Raw genomic sequence first — 25,690 nt, 5'->3', positions numbered from 1 at the left:
GAGGTCAGGTCTTTAGCCGTCACACACATGAGACATTTTAGGCTTCCATGTTTATTAGAATATTGTCTTTAAAGAAGACCAAAAACTGAGTCATTGCTCCTCAATGGGACCCTCTGCCCATTCTCTTTGTTCTGTGAGGGCATGGTTCTAAGCATGCATTGTGGGCCTCCAGATCGACTCCAAAGGCACAGGAAAGTAGTGATGCTATATTTCTTCTGAGCGTAGATGGTGATGTGGCAATCAAAGAACGAGTAATGTTAACAAGCAACACCTATTTTGTCAGAAACTGAACTGCTGAAGGAAAAACTGAAACTCCGCCCCCCATCAAATTATAAGAAATATAAAATAACATAAACGGTTGATTTTGTGCCATTTTATCTCTGATCTGTGAAATTCTTAAAACGCTTGCTTCCACCCTGAGATGTGCCAAAGGCAAATATAAAGAACTTACAGGCAACATTAAGACATAACAAAGCCACTAGCCATTAAATTGGTACCTTCGGGCTCAAATCCTGAAGTCCTCATTCAACTTAATTTCTATTCAGTCCTTACTAACCAAAGCTGCTACTGGCCAAATGTTGAGAGGTGCTGAGCACTCACAATTCCCATTGAAGTCAATGAGAGTTTTGCTTGAGAAAGGACTGAGTGAAAATTGAGTAAGGTCCAAGACTTTGTTTATTCTATTAAGTAAATGCAGGCCCCCACTGTTGCCTTCCTACAATTAGTCTTTCTGCTTTATTATGGAACTTTCGCCACTCCGTTACTGTATCTTGCCGTTAGATACCTGGATCCATTTGACCCAGCAGTAATCGTTTTGCTTCTCTCTCACTGGAACCTTGCGTATAGTTCTGACAGGCAAAGGCATCAATAATGTTACATATGACAACCTGTTTTTCCTCTCAGGTGGGCAATGGAAAAATGAGTCTGTTCGCTTACAGACCACAGATTTGTTATTGTGGAAATCACAGGCAGTGAAGCCTAACATCGTGTTCTCAATTAATACGTCACAGCTGGTTGATAGCCTTGTAAACAAGGCAGTCTAGTGGACAGAGTAACCCTCTGAGAACAATTTAGAAAGCAGGTTGTTAGAAATGGTGGGGTAGAACGGCACAGGCTGTCACAGTGACCATATTCGATATGCTGACAGTTTGAAAACTGTTGCTGAAAGTATGATGGATTAACTGTTTTGTTACTGCTCTGTAATTGCTACACAGGACACAGTGACCTGAGGATTCAATTTCATACAAACAACCTCACTTCATTATCTTTCAGACGCACCTGTGTAACTCTCCTAAATTCCAGTGGGAACTGCACAGGCAGAAAGAGAATATCATTCAGAAGCATGCAATAAATTGCTGTCTACATTAAAGGCCACATCAAATATTAATTTTTATAGTTCTATAATGCCTTTCATTTTGAAGGAATCCACAGTTCTTTACAAATCATGGGCCTAATTCTGATCTCACATACTCTGTTTTTTACCAGTGGTATCACCCTAGAACAGATTTTCATGTGTTCAGCATCCAAAACTGGACCCTGATTTTCAAAAGAGCTGAGCTCAATAAATAAGGGCCAGAATACAAGGTGCTGGGCTCTTTTTAGAAATTTCACCACCTGCTTTGATGCCCAAATGGGAGCGGAGCTCTTTTGAAGCTCTGATCCTTACTGACTTCAATCGAGCTACCACGGCAAGGGAGATTAAATTCTGTGTACGGATATATACTCTCCATCCCAAAAGTGTAGTAATGGAACGTGTGGGAATGTACACACACAACTAAAACGCAACATCTTTGTAACAGAGACTGGTAACGAACCAGCAAACAGTGTGCTCCACAGTATTATAGGAGAGGAAAAGAGGCAAATCTCTACTCCTATGAAAAAGAGCATGGCAGCATTGAGCACTGAAGGATTTTTTAGTATAATCAGACTGAGATTCACACAGTAAACTGCTTGGCATCTATCTTTAGGATCCCTGAAAGAATGGAAAGTAATCTATCCTGCTGGGGTATAAACATAGTTGTTAGAAACATAGGAACTGTCACGGTTGATCAGACTCAAGGTCCATCTAGTCCAGTACGCTAGCGCCAGCTCCAACAGTGGCCAGCACCAGATGATTCAGAGGAAAGTATAAGAATCCCACAGTGGTTAGATGTGGGATAATCTGCTCCCTGCATAGTTACTTCTGTTCCCTGATAGCTAGAGATTGGCTCAAGCCATAAAGCACAAAGTTTAATAACGCTTACCAATTTTTTGTTTTCATTAAAGTAGGTAACTCTAGTCTTCATATCCCTACAAATATTGCATGCTGTTTTGAATCTTGTTAAGTCCTTGGCCTCAATGACCTCCTGGGGCAATGAGTTCCATGGTAAGGGTTATGCAGTTTTGAATTTATTTACAAAATGTTTTATCAGTGAAACACATGGTGAGATTAGCTCAGTTATCAATGACAGACCTATAGGGCTCAATTCAGTTCAGGAATAGTTCAGTGGTGAATTTCTCTCTCATATTAGATCATCATCAGATCCATGCACTGACAGATAATTGTCAGCTATACCTTTAGATAATTCCAGTCCATTCTGAGAAAAGAAGCGAAATTTCATCCTATCCCCTTCTTTAGGCAGATACTTTCATCAGCTGACATTCAAGGAGGAGTCAGGAAAACTCAGACTCAGATAACAGATATTAGGAATCAGTCAGCACATAGCTAGACTTACAATGGCATCAGGACACAACTGTTACCTGTACAATTTAGGGCTCCCACCTCCTACCCTCCCTGGGTGCTGGGTTTCAATGGCCCTCTAGGGTTAGTGGAACCTTTTCCCAGTGAAAGAGCCTTCCACAGTGAATATCCTTAAACATGTACAGGTATTTATTAGCAATTAACAATTAATCAGCCGGATATACATGCCAAGCATCTAATGCTCAACACTCCCAATAAGGCAGATGAACTTCTTTTGATGACCAGTCAGGATCATGTCCCATCTGGGGCTCTGGTGTCTGCACAGTATGGTCGTGCAGGGATTAAGAGATCTGGCAGTTTTGGTCTTGAACTGTGTTCCAGAGTTAAGTTACAACGAGCTTGTCTTTTGACCCTCATTATATAGTTGAAATGAGGGTTTCTCTTATTTATGCCTTCACCAATTATTTTAATTAAAGCATGACTATACAATAAATTTAACCAAGCATAAACCCTAATGAGCTAAAACCATTTTCTTAGCAACAGCAAAACTTTTAAATTTCTACTTATCAGCAAAAGCAACTTTTAACAAAAACTCACAGACACCCAGTAAGAAACTTTCAGAAACTCAAGGTTAGCTTGTCCATATTCCCAAAAGAATACTCCTTCTATTCCCATGAATCTGTGATTTTACTGTCTCTGTCCTTGTTAGTAATGCTGCAGCTGATACTTCTCTATCGGCTAAGTCAAAGCCAAATTCTCTTGACTCTACAGTTTTGTTTTCAATTTATGGTGGCTGAGCATACAAAATGGCTGTGGGTTATGCTAAGTCCAAACACAAGATGGCCATCGGTCATGTGAAGTCCAGGCCTCCCATTACACAACCATGCTTATCTTAAAAATAAATAAATAAATAAAATCCTGCATTAGATTTACTTGATTTTTAACATTCTTGGCTTGGTGTCTCTAATTTGCTAATTGATTAGTCATAATTATTCCTGTACCTTTTAGGTATGATTGCTTGCTAAGAGGCTTGTCTGGCTGGGAACACATGAACCATGTGTGCTATACGTTACACGCTTGTTGAAAATTTAAACAAAAGCTGAGCTAGATTTTAGACAGGTAACAGTTTTGCCTCGGCCACTAATTTGGTGTGTGATCTAGGGCAAGTCACTTACATCCTTTGCCTGCCCCCCGCCTAAATCTGCAAAATGGGGATCACAACAATGTCACGTGACTGAGTGCCAATTTATGTTAATTTTTGTTGCGAGTTCTATGATGTGAACACCTCTGTACTAGGGAACAAACTGAGACCACCAGCTGTGCTTTAGAAGTGTGTAGCCAGTAATGACTTCTGTCCCTACATGTTATCAACAGCACATTGTTGATACTATAACTAGGTCACATAATATTTGCTTAAAGTTCCACAGAATCCCAAAGGTTACTGTATACAATACTGTGTAAATAAGGACTTAATAGGGCAGCAGATCAAAACCACATAGAGGAATCATTTCAGATGTCCATGACCAGGGAGAATGGGAATGGAAAGGAATACAAACATGATCAAACAGTACTTTAAGAGTTTAAATGAGATTCGATTGGTTGTTGTGATTATTGCTGACATGTAAACTCAGTGATGTAAGCAGAAAAAATACACCTTTGGGAAAAGCATCCAGCTATTCACAGAAGGATAATAAGAAAGGACTTGGCCAGTTTGTGAATAATACAAACCAAATTGATAATACTTTCATGCTGAATGCTCTTGCTTCAGTTTTGTAAACTGAAGCTTTGCTTAGGCATTTTCTTAACATAAAAGTGATTAGTATTTGAGCCAGGGATCTATAAAAATCTAAAACGGTGCAGATCAATTTGTCAGGTAATTACGTGTTTTCTCCATGATTCTATGATAACTATGTAAGTGCTAAGTGATGTTGTTGTTGTTATACATAGGCACAACACATACCTTTGACCATCTTATCTGCACTCTGCCCACTAATCCATTTTATCCAAGAATACTTCTAATTTCTAAAACTCTGAACAGCTTCAAACAACTACTGTAAAAAAAAAAATGAAACGAATGCTTCCTGTCCCCAAATGCTGAATTTCTAACCCAAAATTACAGGGTTGGAGACTCAAAGACTCCATTCAAGTCAGATTCAATCAAGATGCTGAGTCTTGATTAGTGGATTTTTTCCCCCACATACAGTCGCTTTTTTACTTTTTCAGTGGATAAAACAAGAAAAAAGTAAAAATAGTGAAGAAAGTATGTGTGTGCATGCAGGAGGGTTCCTCACCCAAATTAAAAAAAAAAATTAAAAATTCTTAGGGGAAAAAAAACCCTGTAGTTTCTTTTGAAATTTTCACTTACATACTTAGCATTTTTGGTCACTAATAATGAATAATGAATTCTTAAAAATGTCCCAGGTGCCCCAAAATACTTCTAAACTCACCTTTCTGTAAAGTAAGTGGACTGCAGAATACATAATGTAGTGGTGTCCTTGGAAATGACTTGCATTCCTCACCAACTTTATAGCACATAGTAATACCCAGGTATTCTATCTGTGATGTGGCAGTAGGAGTGAGGATGGAAGGCCCACAAAGGTACGGGACTGTGAAACAGATATGGCAGGGGTGGCCAAACTGTGGCTCATGAGCCACATGCAGTTCTTTAAAATGCAGCTTGTGGAGCCCTCTGCCCTTCCCCCCATTCTCCGCCTACCAGACTGGGAAGGAGGGGGGAGAAGGAGAGCTCGTGACCTCTACTTTCAAGCGGGGTGGTGGGGTAGGAGCTTCTTCCCAGTGTGGATGGGGGTCTTGGAATCCCAGTCTTGTGGGGCGCACCTGCTGGGGCTTGAGGCTTCAGCCAGAAAAGGGGCTGAAGCCCCGAGTCCTGGCAGGTGTTCCCTGGCTCTCGAACTTTTGAAGATTGTCATATGTGACTCGGAGGGTCAGTAAGTTTGGCCACCCCTGAGATATGGTCATGGCAGGAGTTGAGCCTCTGTGCTTTTGGTGAGATATGGGTAGAGACCTTGAGCAAATTGTTTATGATGTTTGTGTAGTTAGAGATTTGAACATCTCTAGTGCTATTGCACAATGATTTCAAGAGATGGAGAACAATATAATTAACTGAAACTGCAGTAAGTTGGCATTTAGCTGAGATGCTGTGGCTAACTCTACGCTTGGGACATTTTAAAAGAATCAGGTTATAAAACCAAACTAATTCTTCAGGGCAATTCCTTCCTTGAGAATGTAATAAATACAAAGAGCAGGAAATTTTTCAAAACAGATTGCATTCTTACATTTGCAATCTCCCATACTGGCACACATGTTCCCTCAGGCATGCTACAGTTGTATTACAATGCTGTATGACAGTGCATGATGGATGAGCCTCAAAGAGTTCAGAGGATGGTTCAGATATGTTCAGATGCATATTGGAAGCTTAAAAAAAATCTTTGATCAAGAAGTTGGACTGATAATACATTTTCTCATAAGATTTCCAGGATGTACAAGACAAGAAGCAATGGGCTTAAATTGCAGCAAGGGTGGTTTAGATTGTTCATTAGGAAAAACTTCTTAACTATCAGGAATAAATTGCCCAGGGACGTGGTGGAATCTCCATCATTGTAGGTTTTTAAGAGCAGGTTAGATAAACACTTGTCAGGGATCATCTAGATAATAGTTAGCTCTGCCACGAGTACAGAGGACTGGACTAGATGACTTCTCAAGGTCCCCTCCAGTCCTACAATTCTATGTCGCAGATTTGGATGGATTGGAAATTTCTCAGTTATTGCATTTCATGCATTAACTGCTGAAAAATGCAAATTAAATTAATTTGACTTTCAGATATTCAGGTCCAGATTAAGTTTTCCACAAAGGATATAGTCAGGTTTTATGGAATCAAGACCAATTTGTATCATTACATTCTGTTCTTGAAGGCACGTGTCTAGTTTCTATTGAATTTCAGTGGAAGCTGTCTTGTCCATCAGAGGGTGAAATTGTTATTTCAATGATCTCTCTAAACAGAATGGTAAGAATATGAAACAAAATATTTTTGGACTTCAATTATTCTAAATTATCAGTTTATTAAAGGATGAAAATAATCTCTCTCTTTGGAAATATTTATCAGGCCAGGTTTTGAGGTTAACACTCATGGGAAATTTGTAAAACGATTCAGTTTCCATGAGCATTTAAACCTACCTTCATTTGAATGAAGTATTTGCTAAATAGTATAGGAGTGTTAGTGTCCACTTGGGAGCAAGCTAAGATGGTCTAATTACTTGAGCTAGTAACCTAAACCAGATTTGGGTCCTTGGAGATCAAAGTGACTCAAAGTCACACAATGTGATTTTTTAAAAAGAAATGATTTAAATTGTGAGCAACTATTTTAGGTCACTGTTGGAAAGCTAAATTTGAGCTTCGCAATTAAGAATCTTATTGGTAATCCCCTCTACAATGCATATTTTTAGTTTGTATTTGTAAAAAAAAAAAAGCCTCTAATTGGAAACTTATGCAAATGATTTGCTCTTTGATTTTAAAACAGATTTTGCTATTTTTGATGGGTAATTAACACTAACAGTTTGATACATTTGTAAAAGATAATGTGTTAAACGTCTTAACCTCCCAGTTATCCTTTTGTGCTGAGTGTAACTGTGAAATATAAACACACATGAAGCTTCCTTTCATCTCAAAATAAAGAGTATTATTGTTTTTCAAAAGGAGCAAGTGTTACTTCATTGCTGATATAATCCAGTTAATTTGCAAGAAATATCAAAAAACAGAACAAACACATAATCCTTAAGATATCATGTACCTCCATCTTTCAAGGTCTAAATATACATGCAACAAGGGCCAGATGTTGCTTCTATTACCAAGGCAGGTAGCACCACTGAATTTCATCAGAACTGCCGAAATTCAAGGTAGGATTTAGCCTTAAATATACACAGGTAACCTTTGGAGGTTGATCTGAAGGGTGTGTCTACACTTCAATCACAGGGTGTGGTTGCAACCTGATTCTTGACCAATAAGCACCTGTCCCACCTTCTTCTCTCCCACATGCCCACTCCACCCCACATAAGGTATGTCTACACTTATATCAGAGGTGTGAGTGCAGCACATGTAGACTTACACAAGCTAGCTTTAATCTAATTTGTTTGGGTCCAGTAGCTCTGCAGGTATTTAACCAGGATTCTGGGTGGTCTTGTAGCAGTGAAGTGGTGGCAGTACAGGCTGTACAACCCTGTCCAGGATGCTGAATATATACTCGAATGGCTAGCATGAGCTGCCACCTGAGTGGCTTCACTGCTATTATTGTTTGAACTAGTTTGATCAAATATCTCATGTTGGGTGGAGCGGGAGAGAAGAAGAAGGTGCAACAGAGAGGTTGGTGCTTATTGGTCAAGAATCAGGTTTGAAATCCTTAACCTCCCAATTCTCCTGCTGCAGGATACTGCGTAACTCCCACTGACTTCAAAGAAAAAAAAGCAGCAGCAGCTTTTCTATAGTTTTATGGCAAGAAGTTCTATTGCTGTCACTCTAGTCTTTACTATGATTGGAACAATTAATGAATGTCTTCTTATGATCACTGAGCATGAAACTATAAATAAGGAAGAGTGAGATTTGTTTCCCTTTTCATGAAGATCAGTTTAAGGTCTGAATTTTAATACAATTGCAGAATGTTTTCGTATGAAATGATCACAAAAATATAAGTGGCGGGGGAAGGGGTTTTCTAAATCCACATAAGGCATTGGTGCGAAATATAATTTTTCCACTGAGTTTACAGCAGGCCTGATGAGAAATAAAACTCATTCTCACTGAATCAGCAACAGGCATTTCAGAGCTTCTTGAATCAGCTCCAGCAGGTAAATAAGCATTTCTTAGCTGAAACTCTTATGCTGCTACTTTAAGGACCAACGCCTCAATCCTGCAACTGACTCCACACAGGCAAACCTCTGTTCTCAAACTGCATTCAAGAAAATAGGGTTCATGCAAGCTGAGGAGTTGACATATATGAGGCCAGTTGCAGGATCATGGTCTAGTTCTCTCTCTCTCGTGAATTAATTTTTGCTTGCTTGAAGCATAAAAGAGCAATAAGTTAGAAAATATAAATTTCATTTTCATTTCAATTAGTTGTAATTGTATAGATTCATTATAGATGGATATATTCTTTGCAACACTCATGCAGCCATATTAATTTCAAAGGAGCTGCATGGAGTGCAAGACAACACATAATTTGACACAGTGGAATTCCATGGATATAACTGAGGGGAAATTTAGACTCTTGATGTTCTCTGTTTTCTTGAAGGGCAGAGGAAGAGGAATTTTGCTTTCCTTTGTGCACCTCTTCTATTCTATATAGGTTCTTAAACCATCCTCATGGCTGTAGTATCCAAGTGCCTTCCAGTAACGCATTAAGTGACATGACTAACATCTGTCACGTGTGGTTTGTTCTTTCTCCTAACCTATCCCTGGGATGAGAAACAGGGAGAGGAACTGTGTGTTCAGTGTAGCACTTTGTTTTGGTACGTTTTTTAACTGTGTTCATATCAGAGAAGGCAAGGTCAAGGAAATGTGTCTTGCACTTGGAGTGGAAGGTGAAAAAGGTTTGTGATGGTCCTTAGTTCTTGGGGTAGTTCATTCCACAGTCTTACAGCAGCTTCTGTGAATGGTCTGTCTCCTGAACAGATGAGCTTCACCCTTGTGGCATCTGTCTACAGTGTATACATACAATATATGACAATACTTTTTTTTATTATGCATGCAATGTAGTTAGGGTTGCACACAGTAAATATTTTTAAACCATCACTATGGAAAAAATTGGAAATATATTAGATTCATAATTGGAACTTTGGATGAGTATATTATGAATAAGAAAAGTGTCATCGCACCCCCTTCCAATTACATTGGTAGCTGCTCATGTAGAGTACAACTGTGTCAACAGATGGCTTGTGAGCAATGCAATTTGTTCAGGTTGTTGTGTTTGAAACTCTCAGGTTAAAATCTAATCTCTATTTGTTCCGTCTTGTGAGTTTCTCACAATGTTTCAGGTGATGTGATACTTATCAGGTTTGTTCTGTGGAACCTATGGAAGTGTAGATGCCATTTTGGATTTGAACTAGAAAAAAATTGTGTCTTTGGCCATTATTAACCTTGAAACTCTTGTGTTGGGTAATGGACAGATCTCCCCCACTCTCAAGAAGAACAGGCAAGAATCAGTCACTTCCATGACATCCTCTAAAGCCCACAGAGGGTATTCTACACATTATCATTTAGTGAGGAAGAGAGTTGAAGGTCTGAAGACAGGGATGGGTGGGCCAGGATTGCACATCACCCCACACTGGTTTTACAAGTACATTTGGCCCACTATGTCCAGTAAACTTCCCCTGTTGAAGATTCACAGTTCCAAGGAAAGTCTAAAAGTTGACACAGATGACATAGCTACGGTGTAAGTTCCATCTTAAATATAAAGCATTCACCCACGTTAGTGTAATTTGAAATACTAGGAATCTAGTTCAAGCATCTCAGCTGCCTTCCTAAAATTCTATTTCCACTTGCCATATAACAAAGGGCACAGATTAGTATCAGTACACAACTTATATTTTTCTTATTGTGTTTCCATTCCCCACTCAGATTCCCTCTGTTGTGGGATGTAAATTTTACTGCTCTTGGTTATATTTCCATTAATGTCCTTCAAAGAACTGGACAGCATTTAAATCACTCAGGGAAAGGGTGACAGATTGTGTTTTTTTAGGCTCTCCTGTGAGTTTGGAATGATGTCTAGAAGCACTGCCCCAGTAGTAGCTAGAACAGGCAATGTCCTCAGTAACAGGACAAGGCACCATTGCTGTGCAATTCTTCCAAATGTATTTTTGAAAGTCAATGGGACTACTCACATTTCTAAAGATAGCCACATGCTAATGTACTTTGTTGGACTGGGGTCTTAGTGTGTTTGACAGTGCTGGTGCTATAGGTACCCTAGCTGTGGATGGCATAACAGGGTAGTCATTTACACAAAGCAGAAATATCAGCGATTTGGGCTAACAGTAGTGAAAATATATTCATGATATTTGTACAAAGCATGTAGAGACCAAAACTTTTTGCATAGCAATAATCCCAGTCTTCATAATAATAAAACACAGCCAAGACTTATATTTATACCACATCACTCAATGAGGCAATAGTGACTGACAAATGATTGTCACATTTTTCTTTTCGGGGGGGGGGGGTGCTGAAATCTCCTTCTACCCTTCTCTATTGCTCAAAGTACCATTGTTGAGGTCTCTATCTAATTTAGTGCTCAGTCCAATAAAGTGACTTGACTTCAGGTATTGTTGGTCTGAGTCCTAAAATTGTAAGATCTTCTGGGGAGTGACCTTAATTTTTAGATGGGTAAAACCCCATGTACACCAATGGTGTAATACAAATGCCTACAAAAACCTTGTTAACAGTTAGGCAGCTGCTATGCCAAGCTACTGTTATCATGCGGACTAATATTGTCTCATTATTTCCTTGTGTCTGTTTCCCCAGCCTGGGTGTAAATACTTGTTGTCTCTTGTTTTACCTTTAGAGTCATACATTCCAAGGCCAGAAGAGACCACAGTGATCATATAATCTGACTTCCTGAATAACACAGGACATAGAATTTACCCAAAATAATTCATTTTTTTACTACAGTATATCTTTCAGAAAAAAAAAATCCAATCTTGATTTAAAATTGGCAGTGATAGTTCATCTACCACAACCCTTGGTAAATTATTCCAACAGTTAATTACCCTCACTGTTAAAAATCTACACCTTATTTCCTATCTGAATTTGCCTAATTTCAACTTCCAGACATTGGATCTTGTTATACCTTTGTCTGCTGGATTGAAGAGTTCATTATTAAATATTTTTTTCCCACATAGTTACTTACAGACTGTGATCAGATCACCCCTAAACCTTCTCTTTGTTTAGCTCTCTGAGCTGCTTTAGTCTATCACTATAAGGCATGTTTTTCAATCCTTTAATCCTTCTCATGGCTTTTCTCAGAACCCTCTCCAATTTTTCAACATCCTTCTTGAATTGTGGACAGCAGAACTGGACACAGTATTCTGACACCAGTGTTAAATGCAGAAGTAAAATATCATCTATGCTCCTACTCAAGATCCCATTTATGCATCCAAGGATTGCATCAGCCCTTTTGGACACAGCATCGCCTTGGGAACTCATGTTCAGCTGATTATTGACCAGGATCCCCAAGTCTTTTTCAAAGTCACTGCTTTTTAGGATAGAGTCCCCCATCCTGTAAGCATGGCCTAAATTCTTTGTTCCTAGAGGTATACATTTACATTTGACCATACTAAACACATTATGTGCGTATGCTGAGCTTACCATGAGATTTTCTTACCAAGATTGTAGTCTCTTTGGGGCATGGACCATTTTTTTGTTCTGTGCCTGCACAGCTATGGTAAGTGTCTACCCCACCCAAAGCCTGACTACATAGAAAGGGCCAACTAAGCCCATGATAGGCTGCACCTGAAGAGAAGTCAGGGCTGATAAGCTCTAATTGATGTTGAAACCCAGTTAGGCTGGGGCCAGCTGAGTTGGTATAAAACCAGGAAGTGACAAATGAAAAGGGGCTGCAGGAAGTCACTCCCTAGAGAGGAGGGGAGTTGAGAAAAGACAAGGCGGGGATCTGCAATAGAGTAAACCTTAGGATCCTGCCTGGGAATACAGACACTGGCAAAAATCCAAGAGGGGGTGGAGCAGACGAAGCTCCAGTGGTAACCCAGAGGGGAGCAGAGCTAGAGAAAAAAGGTAGGAAGGATCCCAGAGAAACAGCAATGGGGTCTGGGATTGCATAGACCGTGGTTGCTAGTCATAGGGTTCCTGGACTGGAAGCTGGAATTGGGGGCGGGCCCAGGTTCCCCTACCAGCCACTGGGGAAGTGGCACAGGTGGGGCAGTGGATTGGTAGATTGCATGAGATAGTTCACACAGTGGGATTTTGATACCCCTTAAAGGAAAAATGACAGTGATCTGGCTGGGGGGTCATGCCACAAAGAGGGAGTAACCTGAGTCTGGAGAGAGAGAGAGAGACCCTGGGGTGAGCAACTGATGGAGGAGTGTCAGACCAGTTGAGAGCTAATCTCCAGATGAGCGACAAGGAGGCACCCCAGTGGTGAGTGTACCCTGTGACAACAGTGTCTAACAAAATGGGGCCTAGTCCATCACTCTGACTCTTAGACACTACTACAACACCACATAATAATGATAGATCAATTTTGAAAGTCTTTATTAATTATCTACAGAAGAAGGGTTTTTTTTTTTTTGCAAGTCTCCAATGCTAAAGACTAATTCATTACCAACAGGTTCTGAGTGAAGCTGGTAATTTATAAAGTCTACCAGAATAAGTATTTTAAGGTAACCAATTAGTTACAGTTGAACTCAAATCATCTCTAGTGTAGCCAGATAAATAGTAGCATTCTTAAAGAGAAGGGCTGTCTGCTCATAAATTGTCACTGATGGTTTTGCAGAATGGAGAACTGTACGAGCTTGAATTTATTTAAGCAGTGTACAATTGGGCAAGGTTATATTTAGCACAGTTGAAAATGTAGTGAAGTTGGTGAGGAATCATTTGACATAAATAGAAGTAGGAATCACAGCTACAGATGGTTGTAGTTGTAAACACAGCAGAGACCATAAATTACACTCCAAATAAAGAGGCTTTGTAGAACACATCTAGACAACTATAAAAGCTGAGACACAAAGCACTGAATAGTGGGCTTAATTGCAGACCCTGGAGTGCTCCCTGTATGACCTCTGATAACCTCATTTCTAGTCTGATACCCTTTTTCATCTCTGCAATGCTTCATGCAAGGCTGCCCAAGTAGGCTTGCAGCGTTCAGCTGATTAAGTAAATCATAGTGTACAGATCGCTGCAGCTGGTTTCCTCAGCCACCTGACCTACTTAAGGCTTATCAATTTATAAAGAAGAGGGAGAAATAAATACAAGATGAAAAAAAGTGGTGTTTAGAGGCACCGAGTTCTAATTTCCCAAGTGACAGCGAGTTTGTGTGGGTCTATTTCTTTCATTCTAATACACACCTGTTGAAAAAGACAGACAACTCAGCATGGTAATGTAGAAACATTAATCTCACACACTGGATGCAAAGCATCAATTCAGGAAAGCATTTAGGCCTATGCTTAAGTCCATCCCTGTTCAGTAAAGTTATGTACCTACCTGCTTTGCTGAAGAGGAGCTGGGCTGCTGAATTAAGGCCTTTCTCAAGATGGCCTTTGATCCAGGTGTTTTCTCCATCTCACAAGAAAAGCAGCACATAAATATGCATGACTGTCAAGTTTTGCCTTAAGGAAACAAGAAAACATCATTTAAAGAGCCTTGTGCACTTCCAGAACCAAGGGAAATTGATTGTATTTCATACAAGTCACCTTCAGCAATCTTCAATGCTTTCATATCATCCTGGAGAAAGCTACAGAGCTTGTGGGAATGGCCACAGTTATGGCCGCTATTCCTAGAAGGGACGAGGTGCACATGGTACCTGGGTTTCCCTAAATCCAAAGCTCTCTGTGAGGTGGAATCAGGAAATCAACCAAGGGAGACGCAGCACCTCTCTCTGCTATGTGGTTGGCACAAATCACACAAAATCAAGTGCTTTTATTTAAAGCCTTCACTTTATTAGTCTCCAGCACTTTCACCAGAATGCCTTTACTCAGAGTCTCTGCTTTATTTAGTCTGAAGCACCCCCAAACAATAGTTATCCAGGGTCTAGAGGGGTCTGAAGTGGTCAAACAACCAGGTTCAAGTGGCCAGCTATGTGCCTGTTGCTGAGGATTCCAAGAGATATCCAGAAGGGCAAATCCAAATTCCTCAGTCCCCTCTACCCCTTTTATGTTGGTAACTGCTACAATTACATTGATATGTCAATCAAACAAAAACCAGAAAGCAAGCACTTTTAAACTGTTAGTTATACTGATGTGTTTTTGCAGAGTTTGCAATCTCTTGGACCCTGACACTCACTCACTCTCTCTCTCTCACACTCACACACAAGTCAAATACATATATAGATCGACTTCCTGTTTTTCACGTACCCCAGCATATATCAGGGAGGATGCAGTCAGGCCCACTCCTTGTGATCACCCCTCCCTCCTGGTTTTGCCTTAGTTATGCTAAGGCTGGTACAAAGGCCTTACAGGTGCTACTCTTGGCAATAAGCAAAATAATCAATATTCCATTCCAATTTTGTTGGAAGAGGCTTGGGCACCAGGCTGGTTGCAAAAAAAATGCCCCATATCACACACCCCCTTTTTCATTATTTTGTCTTTTTTGATAATGTGTTTGGGTTTATTTTTTTTGTTTTTTTTTTAGTGTTTCTAGCCTGGTTGTGAACAAAACTTTCTAAAAGTAAAAGCCACGTAGTGCTGAAAATGTGCAACAGCAGAGCCATGAACTTCCCTGTTTATTCCAACCAATGCTCAGGCCTAATTATGATAATATAAATATCAACACTGTGAGCATTCTCTAATAACCATTATGGGGGATATTCCAAGAGGCACAAAAGGGCAGTTAAGCACCCAACACTCATTAATGGAAGTTAAGCACCTATCTGCCCTTTGTGACTCTGGAAATCAGCCCATATCAGATACATCCAGCTAATCTGTCTATCCTGTCTGGGTGGATATTTCACTCCATTGAAAGGATCTTCTTAGTGAATAAATAAGGAGTGGTTTAATAGTGCTAATGGCTTTATATCATACTGGGCCCTCCACATTTACCATTGTCCTTCTCCATCAAATCCATCCTTAACATCCATCTTTTACGGCCTCTTCTCTTCACATCTTTAATTATTCAATCATCTTTAAGGTGATCGGGGGACTTTGAAAAATTGGAACATTGGATGTGGGATGTCTCTGAGGAAGGGAACATGTTATGTATGCTTGTAAAGTGATACTTAGATTAGATTGCTGTATAAATGTTATGAATTAATAGTCAATAATAAACATCTAGTAAGGCTCAATAGACTAATACCTAAATTCACTAAAGCCATTGGTTCATATTTCATCAAGAAGTCTCCTGCCAAGTATCTCACGTTTCACATCATATTTCTTCTTTTAGTATGTTCATCACTCTCCTGCAACCATGCTGAAGCCTCACATATTATTGGGGTTGCAGGGAGTCAGGAAGACTTCCAGCACAAATCCTCTTCCACCCACTGTATGCCACAGTGACAGCTGTTCCCACTTGAGAGCAGATGCCAGGAGTAAGCCAGAACTAGTTGTCTTGCTTGCTCATCTCCAAACTTTCAGCAGTAGTAGCATCAATATCTCACGTATCTAGAGAAAAACAGCCAGGACTGTGGAATGGGATGTGGAGAGATAGCAGTCTCTATGTGTGGAGAGTGCTCAATGGAGAAAAGAGACATTCAAGTGGAGAAAGAGATAAACAGGTTTTGGGAGGACAATGGATTGAAGACACTTAAAACTGGAGGGGAGCAATGGGGAAGAGAATCATGACTGGGTGTGGGGGAGAAGTAAAAAAATGGGATGAGAAAAGAAAGGATAAGGATTGGGAATGTTATATTGCTTGACTAAACAGGGTGCATTGTAAAGATGTCTGTCCCCAGGCCATACAAAAGCACAGGTGGATGTACCATGGAGCAGAAGAGAGAGATGTGGGCAAGACAGAGGTGAGGGCTGGAGCTGGGACCTATATAATTTTCATTGGCCTTGGTGGTTTTGTTGGACACATCCTAAAAGCCACCACATTGACTGGTGTCCTTGATGGCCATATCAGCAAAAAGGCCAAGGACTGGATGTGCCATCCATACAGAGCTGTTATCCCTACAGATACTCTGTTCAGATCAGGGTTGAAGCACATATCGGGATAGTGCGGAGACAAAATGTGTACTGCAGCAGTCCCGTGCTAAGCCTCTTTTAGGGAGAGAACTTCAATATTTAGAGCTGTCAGTGGAGCAACTTCTTAGAGTGCCATCCTCAGCTGGTGTAGATCAGTGCAACTCTATGGACTTGAGGGGAGCAATGCTGATTGCCATCATACCAAGATCTGGTCCTACATTCATTTTTGGGTGGGGATGAATAACCTACTTAAAATATTTCACTGAGCCTTTATGCTGATAATGAAGCTGCATCAACTCCCAGTGCTGGGAAATGGTATTCATATCCACTCACACACACACTTTTCCTTCAGCCTGTTAAATGCAAGGGGGAATAGATTTTTAGGGCCCAAATGTAATCACCTTGCACACAAGAGAAATCCAATTGACTTCAAGTAAGGTGATCACAGTTTCGCCCTTTCTCCCTTACTGTTTTTCTCCTCAGTGTAAGCTCTTTGGGGCAGGGGCTGTCTTTTTGCTCTGGGAGTATATACGGCTTAGCATGAGGAGATCCTGGTCCATGACTGGGGCTCCTATGTGCTATGGCCATATAAATAATAAATAATTTAGCGTAAGGCTTCCCCCCCCCTTTTTTTTTTGACAAGACAAGACATGAAGGGGCAGGTCCTCAGCTGGTGTAAATTGTCAGAGCTCAACTGAGGATCTGCCTAGAAGGTTGTCCCCAATCAGCCTGCCTTCAATCTTCTTGTCTTCTTTCACCCCTGTCCTCTCTTCTTAACAAGCTACACTGTGCTCCTTTAACCAGCCTCCAAGATGGGGAGTCAAAAATTAGGCTTAGAATAACCAGACAGGATTGAGCGATGCACTGAAAATGGCTATGGTGGGAAAAAGAGGAAGAACACATCTAAAGAAAGACCAAGAAAGTTAGACAAACAAAACAACCTATCCTCAAAAATTTGATCAGCAGTCTTGCTTTGCATCACCTCAAACACACAGCTTGCTTTCTGCCTTGGCATTTGGCTGGTTATGTGAACATGAAAATCAAACCTGTACAAAATACATTTGGCTGTAGTGATTCAAGTCTGATCATTCAGATGATTTTTACGATAAATCTTGATGAAAATACATATCCTAGAGGCAAATTCATGAGTAATACCCATTTTAGTTTGAAAAGCTATTTTGTGACATACTGTGCTGTATGCCTGATTAATCCCAGGGGTTGAATAATTCATGTCCATTATAAAATGGACCCTTTCAAATTCCTGGAGTTCTACACAGGCATCAGCCATCACAGCAGCTCTAGAGATCATTTTGCTCAACTAAAAATAATTTGGTGTCCTGTTTTAAAAGTATGGTGTTTTCATTTGTATCACAGTGGTAATGACTTCTTCTATTGAAACCTATTATTATATCTCAGGCAAGAGCTTTCCAAGATAAACCAAAGAAATGCTGGAAATAACTAACTTAATTGGTCAAAGGGGGAAGGTTTTCAGTCATTTCAACTTCATCTCTGCAGCACTAAAAATATATGCATTCATCCTGCAGCAATGAACTGCAAGATATTAACCAGAGGACTGCTAATCCTACCACTTAGAGAGTTTGTGGGCATCCATCAGTAATATTATTCTCCAATTGGAAGCTGTGATATATGGAGATAAATTAGCATAAGTAAAATGAATACAGATAATTGCAAGGCAAAAAATAGATTAAAATTGCTTTGCTTAGCATGAGAGACTCGGAGAAATTAGATCTAGAAAAGACCTGTTAATCAGGGGTCGGCAACGTTCGGCACGCGGCTCGCCAGGATATGCACCCTAGCGGGCCGGGCCAGTTTATTTACCTGCTGACGCGGCAGGTTCAGCCGATCGCGGCCCCCACTGGCCACGGTTCGCTGTCCTGGGCCAATGGGGGTGGCGGGAAGCCGCGGCCAGCGCAGCCCTTGGCCCGCGCCGCTTCCCGCTGCCCCATTGGCCCCGGAAGGCGAACCGCGGCCAGTGGGGGCCGCGATCAGCCGAACCTGCCACATCAGCAGGTAAATAAACTGGCCTGGCCTGCTAGGGTGCTTACCCTGGCGAGCCTCGTGCCGAACGTTGCCGACCCCTGTGTTAGATCATGCAATTCATTTCCTTTCTGTGAAATATATTCTCAAACATTTGTCCAGCCAAGTTTTTAATGACTCAAGCAGTTGGACTTCTATCCCATCACATTCTTCTCATTTGGAGATATTTCCTAATATTGTACCTAATTTATCTTTAGCTTAATTTTATCCCATTACTCCCGCTCTTACCTCTATCAGCCGTAAGAAATCCTCTCCTTTCCTGGGGCCAGATTCTGGTTGCCTCACTCATGCATGCTGAATAGCACCTTACTTCACATGCAGTCACACTGAAGTAAACAATGCTACTCCTGGGTGAGCTACAACTCCATGTTCATAAAGGTGGTAGAATCTGTCTCCTGGATGTTCACACAGACTGCAAACACTAGTCGAGATTTATCTTGTGTCTCTCAGTCCTCTCAATCATTGTTTAGCCAAGCTATAATCACTTCTTTTCATTTTTCCACATAAGATCACTCAGTCCCTTCATAATTTAAATGTCATTAATACAAAACAAACATTATTTTGAGGTAAACATTTTAAAAACAAACAGGAGGTGGGAATTTCAGTGTTAGCCAATGCTGAGTGCTTTTCAGAATCCCACAATAGCTGTTAAAAACTGCAGAAAAGGAAAAAGCTACACCTCCTGGGTTAAATGCCTACCAACCCCTCTGCTCCCCATCATCTCATTTTTTCTGTTCCTGATATAATGTAGTACAGGGATACTAGCTGACAATAACATTCTGCACTTACAGGACTGATGCACCTCTCATTGTATTTAAAAAACAAAACAAAACAAAAGAACAAAAATTCAGCCAGTGGCAGACACCTTCCAGGGAAAATTTTACCCTAGTTAGTTAAAATTCTGACAAAATTATAAGCAACAGAAAACAGGGTCTTACAATGGGAAGTGTCGGTCAACCCTAATAATAAATGGAACTACCAGTCCTGCCTATAATACCACTGTACTATGGGTATCCTTGCTAATGTGGAGTAATTACGTGCATATGGGCAATATTTGATACTTACATCCACAAAGGAGTCAAATCAATAGGGCTGTAAAGAATGTAGATGATTTAATTGTCCAAAGAATATCATGAACATCAGGATAATATCTGCTGTTTTTTATGCAATCCAAATCACTGACCAAGCTCTATGCTAAGTTTTATTTTAATTTGAAATCAGTCAATACGTTTTCCAGACATAGCAGTTGATATATCACATCAGCCTGTAAATAATCTGCTATGTCTGGCAAAGATGGCTTTGACGGAGAATTAAATGTCATTTCCTATTAATAGAGTATCTGTTATGACTCAGATTAATAATGCACCACAGTGGTCACGAAACATATTCATTAAAGCTTTTGTTCAGTTGATTGGTTGAAAGCCTGTTTTGACTTCTTAATTATCATCACTAAAGACCTTTGGTAAGAATAAAGTAATGTACAGTTAATGTCTCCTGTGTTCAGTTGCCTAGCAGTATTGTTATGTGCTTGAAGCACACTCAATTCTTAGGCAAGTTCGATAGTATTAATTTTTCTTCCTGTGAATACATTTTTCCTTCAAATATCATGTTTCCTCTCAGCAGGCATATCTGAACATGTATTCTGATCCAAAACAAATGTAGCTGTAGATTTTGTGATGTCCTCTCAGAACAGGATTCAGGCTACTTATAGATCAGAATAGTCTGTAAGGGTATTCCTCTAGCCATGGACCCAAACTACTCACAGCCTGTCTCAAACTCAGCTGGAAGGACTCCCTGTGATATGGGAAGGTTAAAAGGAAAACCCTGAAGGCACAATGCTTTTAACATTCACTATCATCCTTACAATCACTTGGCCACTCACTTAAATTACAGAGGTTGGCTCCCTGAGAACTGGTTAAAAGACAGGGAACAAAGGGTAGGAATTAATGGTAAATTCTCAGAATGGAGAGGGGTAACTAGTGGTGTTCCCTAAGGGTCAGTCCTATTCAACTTATTCATAAATGATCTGGAGAAAGGGGTAAACAGTGAGGTGGCAAAGTTTGCAGATGATACTAAACTGCTAAAGATAGTTAAGACCAAAGCAGACTGTGAAAAACTTCAAAAAGATCTCACAAAACTAAGTGATTGGGCAACAAAATGGCAAATGAAATTTAATGTGGATAAATGTAAAGTAATGCACATTGGAAAAAATAACCCCAACTATACATACAATATGATGGGGGCTAATTTAGCTACAAGTCAGGAAAAAGATCTTGGAGTCATCGTGGACAGTTCTCTGAAAATGTCAACGCAGTGTGCAGAGGCGGTCAAAAAAGCAAACAGGATGTTAGGAATCATTAAAAAGGGGATAGAGAATAAGAATGAGAATATATTATTGCCCGTATATAAATCGATGGTATGCCCTCATCTCAAATACTGCGTGTAAAAAAATGCATGGGAGTACAGTTGGAACCTAGGTTCTAATGATCCATTAAATCCTTAAAATCTACAACCTCTCAAACAGTAGTGCACTGCTAGTTCTCTGTCATTACTTCTCCTTGGTGATAGGGATCTTACCAACCTTTAGAGAATTCACCTCTTAGCTCTTCTGTGTTGTACAATCCACCATTGTGCTCTCTTAGTATTTGCGGCTGGATTGATATTCTATAATATGAAGTCTTCCAGTTAACACACTGTGGTTCTTAAATACGTTTCTGGAAGCTTGGTTTTACTCTCATCATGATTTTCCAAGTTGTTACTTCAACTCACTGAGAAACTCCTATATAATGTTTCATTTTTATTTGCTCATTTTCCCCTCAGAGTCTAAAAATGAAGATATTGAGACAAACTGGGCGAGGCCAGCTGATTTAAACATTGACTGATCTATCAAAGCTCAAAGCTAACAGGTCAAATGTGTAAGAATAGCAACAGGTGATAATAAGGGGTCTATGGCCCTGATTCTGAAAAGAACTTATACATATGAGTAAGAAAGTAAATTGCTCCATTGACTTCAGGAGGAGTGGTCACATGCTTAAAGTTACATGCACTTAAGTGCTTTCCAGAATTGGGGGTCTATCTGAGCTGCATCTGTTTTCATCGGTCACTATCCAAGCAAATCTAGATGAGCCTGAGTGAACCTAATTGTTAGAAATAGTCAGACTGGATTTGATTTATGTAACACCTCTATTAAACAGTGTATACGTTGTAAATTTTCTGTTAACTGAAAATGGGCATGCTAATCAGGTGTGATAAAATAATCTGGATGTTGATACAAAGGGAGAATTTAGCCTTATTCTATACCTTTAAAAATGAGCCAACTTATTTTATATTAAGCAGCATTTCTTCAGAATTTTTAATTAGTATATTGAGCAATGTTTTTATTTTAGAAAACCCTATTTAATTATTTGATTTGTGGTTCACCAAAAATATACATTATGTATTCCTATTTATATCCCATTCTCTACATTACTCCTGGGGGAATTCTGCACCGGTGCAGAATTCATGTTATCCGCAGATTTCTTTGCTTCCCCACAGAAAAATGACTTCTGACTTGAAGCAAAGGAAAGCTGCAAGACCGGTCACTCACTCCTCCCCAGCAGCCCGGAGCAGCCGGTGGAGAATAAATTAGCACGGGGAAGGGGATGCGAGTGAGTGAAGGAGAGAGACTCTGGCTCACTATTCAGTGCACCTGGGGTGGAAGGGCAGGACTTCAGGGTGTTTGGAGGTAGAGGTACGGAAGGCTCTGTCCTTTCAGGCAGAGCATAATGTAGTAGCCTGCCTACTTAGTTGTTCCCATTGTTGTCGCTGAATAGTTCCCATTCTTAGTGAATTCCCCCAGGATCATAAAACAGGTATAAAAGTTTTAAGGCTCCTTTACATTGCCAGAGTGGTGTAAAGGAGCCTTATTCTAGATGACAGTATGGCCTTACAAATGCTTATGGTGCTTTAGAACTGGTCTAAATTTTTTTACTGAAAAAATTTCCTACTGAAATATGCTCCATGAACTGTTTACTACTGACCTTTCTGAGATGGCCAGTAGCCAATAAAAATTGTGAATTTGATTCCATAACCCCCACTTGCTCTTCAGTTGCCTATGATGTAAAACTGAACGTATGGCTGCATATATTTGGTGACCAATATCTAGAAATAAGGAATCAAACCTAGCTACATCACTGTTAGATAAAAAGAGACTTTGGGGATTTCCTTCAATGCTCCCCACTCCCATTCTCCATCCATTGTATTGTAGTTTCAATAAATTACCAAAGTAATTGAAACTGGTGTGATTGTATTACATTATTTTGACAAATAAAATAAGCAGAATTTTAAAATACTGTGCACAGAATTTTTAATTTTTTAGTGCAGAATTCAACTTTTTGGCACAGAATTCCCCCAGGAGTACAACATCGCAAGAGAACTGGCAAATTGAGAGATGTGGCAGAACAGTTTTTAAATGACAGCTGTCACACTGTATTGTTTTGAGCTGAAAAGCGTAGAGGAGAGAAAAAAAACACTCCTATTATAGCTGTGGTACATTTGTAATTATGGAATAAATTAGATTAGCAAATCTGAAATGAAGACTGTGCCAGCCTGTTGTGGAACCCCAAAAATTCACTTTATCCATGAAGCCCTGTCCCCCTTTCAGTTTAAACCACCACCAAAAATGTTGTTTCAGACCTCTAAACTTCACACAGTATTTTTATCCAATTGTTGTCTTACTGTTTGATCATTAGCTAATCAGTGCAAAGACTGTGCCTATCTGTGTGTCTTGTTTAGCACTAAATTGGGACTTATCAGATAAATAATGATGTAATTAAGATGTAAAATTTCTGTGGTGAGTGGATAGAATCTGCTATGGAATATGAAAAACAGAAAAGTTCAATAAGAGCTTATAGAGGCAAATTCTGCGCTGGTGTAGCGCCAGTGAAGTCAATGAAATTACAAAGGGAATTTGTAAGCTCTTTGAGACAGAGCTGGTTTTTTTGTTCTGTGTTTGTACAGTGTGTAGCACAATGAGGTACTGGTCTAGGCAATATTCAGTACTAATAAATAAGCAAAATTAGAATTAGTATTGCTATTTTCCTATAAGAAAGAGGGAAAGTGGTAATATCTGTGTTCTGTGAAAATAGTTGCAGCTGTAATACTCTGTAAAATCTTTAATGACTTTATGCTTTCTTTAACAGTGTTTCACTCTCTAGCTGGCAAGAGTGTGTATACTTTGGGGATGGATGTATTTTTAATACTTAAGACTTTACTTTTCTAATATTATCCAGTAGCGTGTGCACATATATTTTCAATCTTCTACATACCTTTAGAACAGAGCTGTGCGAATAATTGATTTTTCACTTCAGTGGCTGTACAAAGAAAAACAAACAAACAAAAAAACATAAGTCATTTCAGGTTGACCCCAAACAATTTTTTTTTAATGTTTTGGTGAACTGAAAGGTAGAAAAAATTGTTTGAAATAGAACAAAATGCTTTATTTTATCTGAAAAAAATCCATTTAATTGTTTAACTTTTTTCATCTTTTACTTATTGTTAATACAGTTGAAGTACATATCCAACTGATAAGTCATTTCATACTGAAAAATCAAAAGGTTTCATTTAGAAAAATATCAAAACAAAATTGATTTTTTTCTGATTTTTTAAACCAGTACAATTCAGGGAATTCTACATGAATTTGTGAAATGTTTCAGTTGATACAAATCACTTCTTGGGGGGGATGGGTGGGGAGGGGGAACAAAACTTTGAGCTGAAACATTTCTCCCAGCTCTATTCTAGAACTCCACCACACTTTAAATTCCATTTCTCCATAAAGCACTTAGACCTTCTGGAATTCCAATAGACATGTTTCTAAATACCCTGGTAAAAGAGGGGGAAAACAACACGTTTGGAGATTTTTTCCTTGTTTTTTTTATTTTTTATTTTGCTTGGTTTTTATTCAAAATTTTATCCAACTTTGCAAAATTTAACAAAAACTTGGGGGAGGGGAATCTGTCAAAGTTTTTTCTGATTTTTTTTTTCAAATTTGACATCACTCAAAGAATGATTGGGATTCTGAAGTTGATGGGCAAGGATCCACTGGTGATGGTGGTTATTGGCATTAATAACATTATGTTGTAGGATATTTCACATATTACAGTCTAACTCAGAATGTTACTGAAGAAAAGGAATAACCAAGTGATCTTTTCAGAGAGCAAAAGATTCTGGAAGTGAGTCACTGGCTAGGTAAATAGTGTACATGGAAGTTTTGGTTTTGTGGAACATTGGTTCACCTTCTTTGGAGAGAGGGGGATGTACAGTTTGAATGGCCTCCATTTCAGTAAATGGGGAAACAATCTTTTCAGGAACCGGCTGGCTAGGGTAGTCAGAAACATTAAACAAATATTAAAAGGGGAGAGTAAAAAGAGGGAAGATGTGAGCACTCATTTAACACAAAATCGAGATATTGAGAACAAAGTTAATCAAGAAACCAAAGGACATGAAGAAAATACATTATTTAATTACCTGTACACTGGTGCTAGGTGCCTGGGTAACAAACAAGTGGAATTGGAATTGCTAATTGATTAGCATAAATTCAAACTAGTTGGTATTACTGAAAACTGGTGGGATGATTCGCATGACTGGAATGTTAGATCTATGGTTTAATCTATTTAGGAAGGATTGAGTAGGCACAAGAGGAGGAGGAGGAGTGGAGCTCTATGTCAAAGATGGCATTACCTGCTTCCAAGTCACTGACAACTGAGAAGAAAATGATCTTGAATGTTTATGGATCAATGTCCTAACAGGAAAAGAAAAGGCAAGGTATTAGTTGATGTCTGCTGCAGAGCGCCAAATCACACTAGGGAACAAGATGACTGGCTCCTTAAGCACATATCTATAACGTGTAAGGAAAAAAGCTTCATGGGGAGTAGTCAGTCTGAGTGACATATGCTGGAGGTCTCATGCTGCCAGCATTAAAAACATCCTCTGAATTTCTAAATATTAAAGATGACAATTTCCTAATTCAAGAAGTGGGCATCCAACATGGAAAATTCTGTTTTAGACCTCATGTTGCCAGATAAAGTGAAATTTATCACAGAACTAAATATTAATGATAGCTTAGGTG

At 39.5% G+C, this 25,690-nt stretch overlaps 1 long non-coding RNA gene across 1 annotated transcript; it reads right to left on the bottom strand.

The window, feature by feature from the left end:
- Nucleotides 1-13,900: 13,900 nt before the first annotated feature.
- On the bottom strand, nucleotides 13,901-25,365 carry LOC135981426 (uncharacterized). The gene is made up of 3 exons (XR_010598436.1): nucleotides 25,303-25,365; nucleotides 23,892-23,936; nucleotides 13,901-14,019 (listed from the first exon to the last, which is right to left on the bottom strand). It is a non-coding gene; the product is annotated as an uncharacterized LOC135981426 (long non-coding RNA).
- Nucleotides 25,366-25,690: the final 325 nt, after the last annotated feature.

Source organism: Chrysemys picta, chromosome 2 (assembly GCF_011386835.1).
Source record: "Chrysemys picta bellii isolate R12L10 chromosome 2, ASM1138683v2, whole genome shotgun sequence".
NCBI lineage: Eukaryota > Metazoa > Chordata > Testudines > Emydidae > Chrysemys > Chrysemys picta.
Note: the sequence above shows the minus strand (reverse complement) of the source record. Positions and strands in the feature narration are given on the sequence as shown.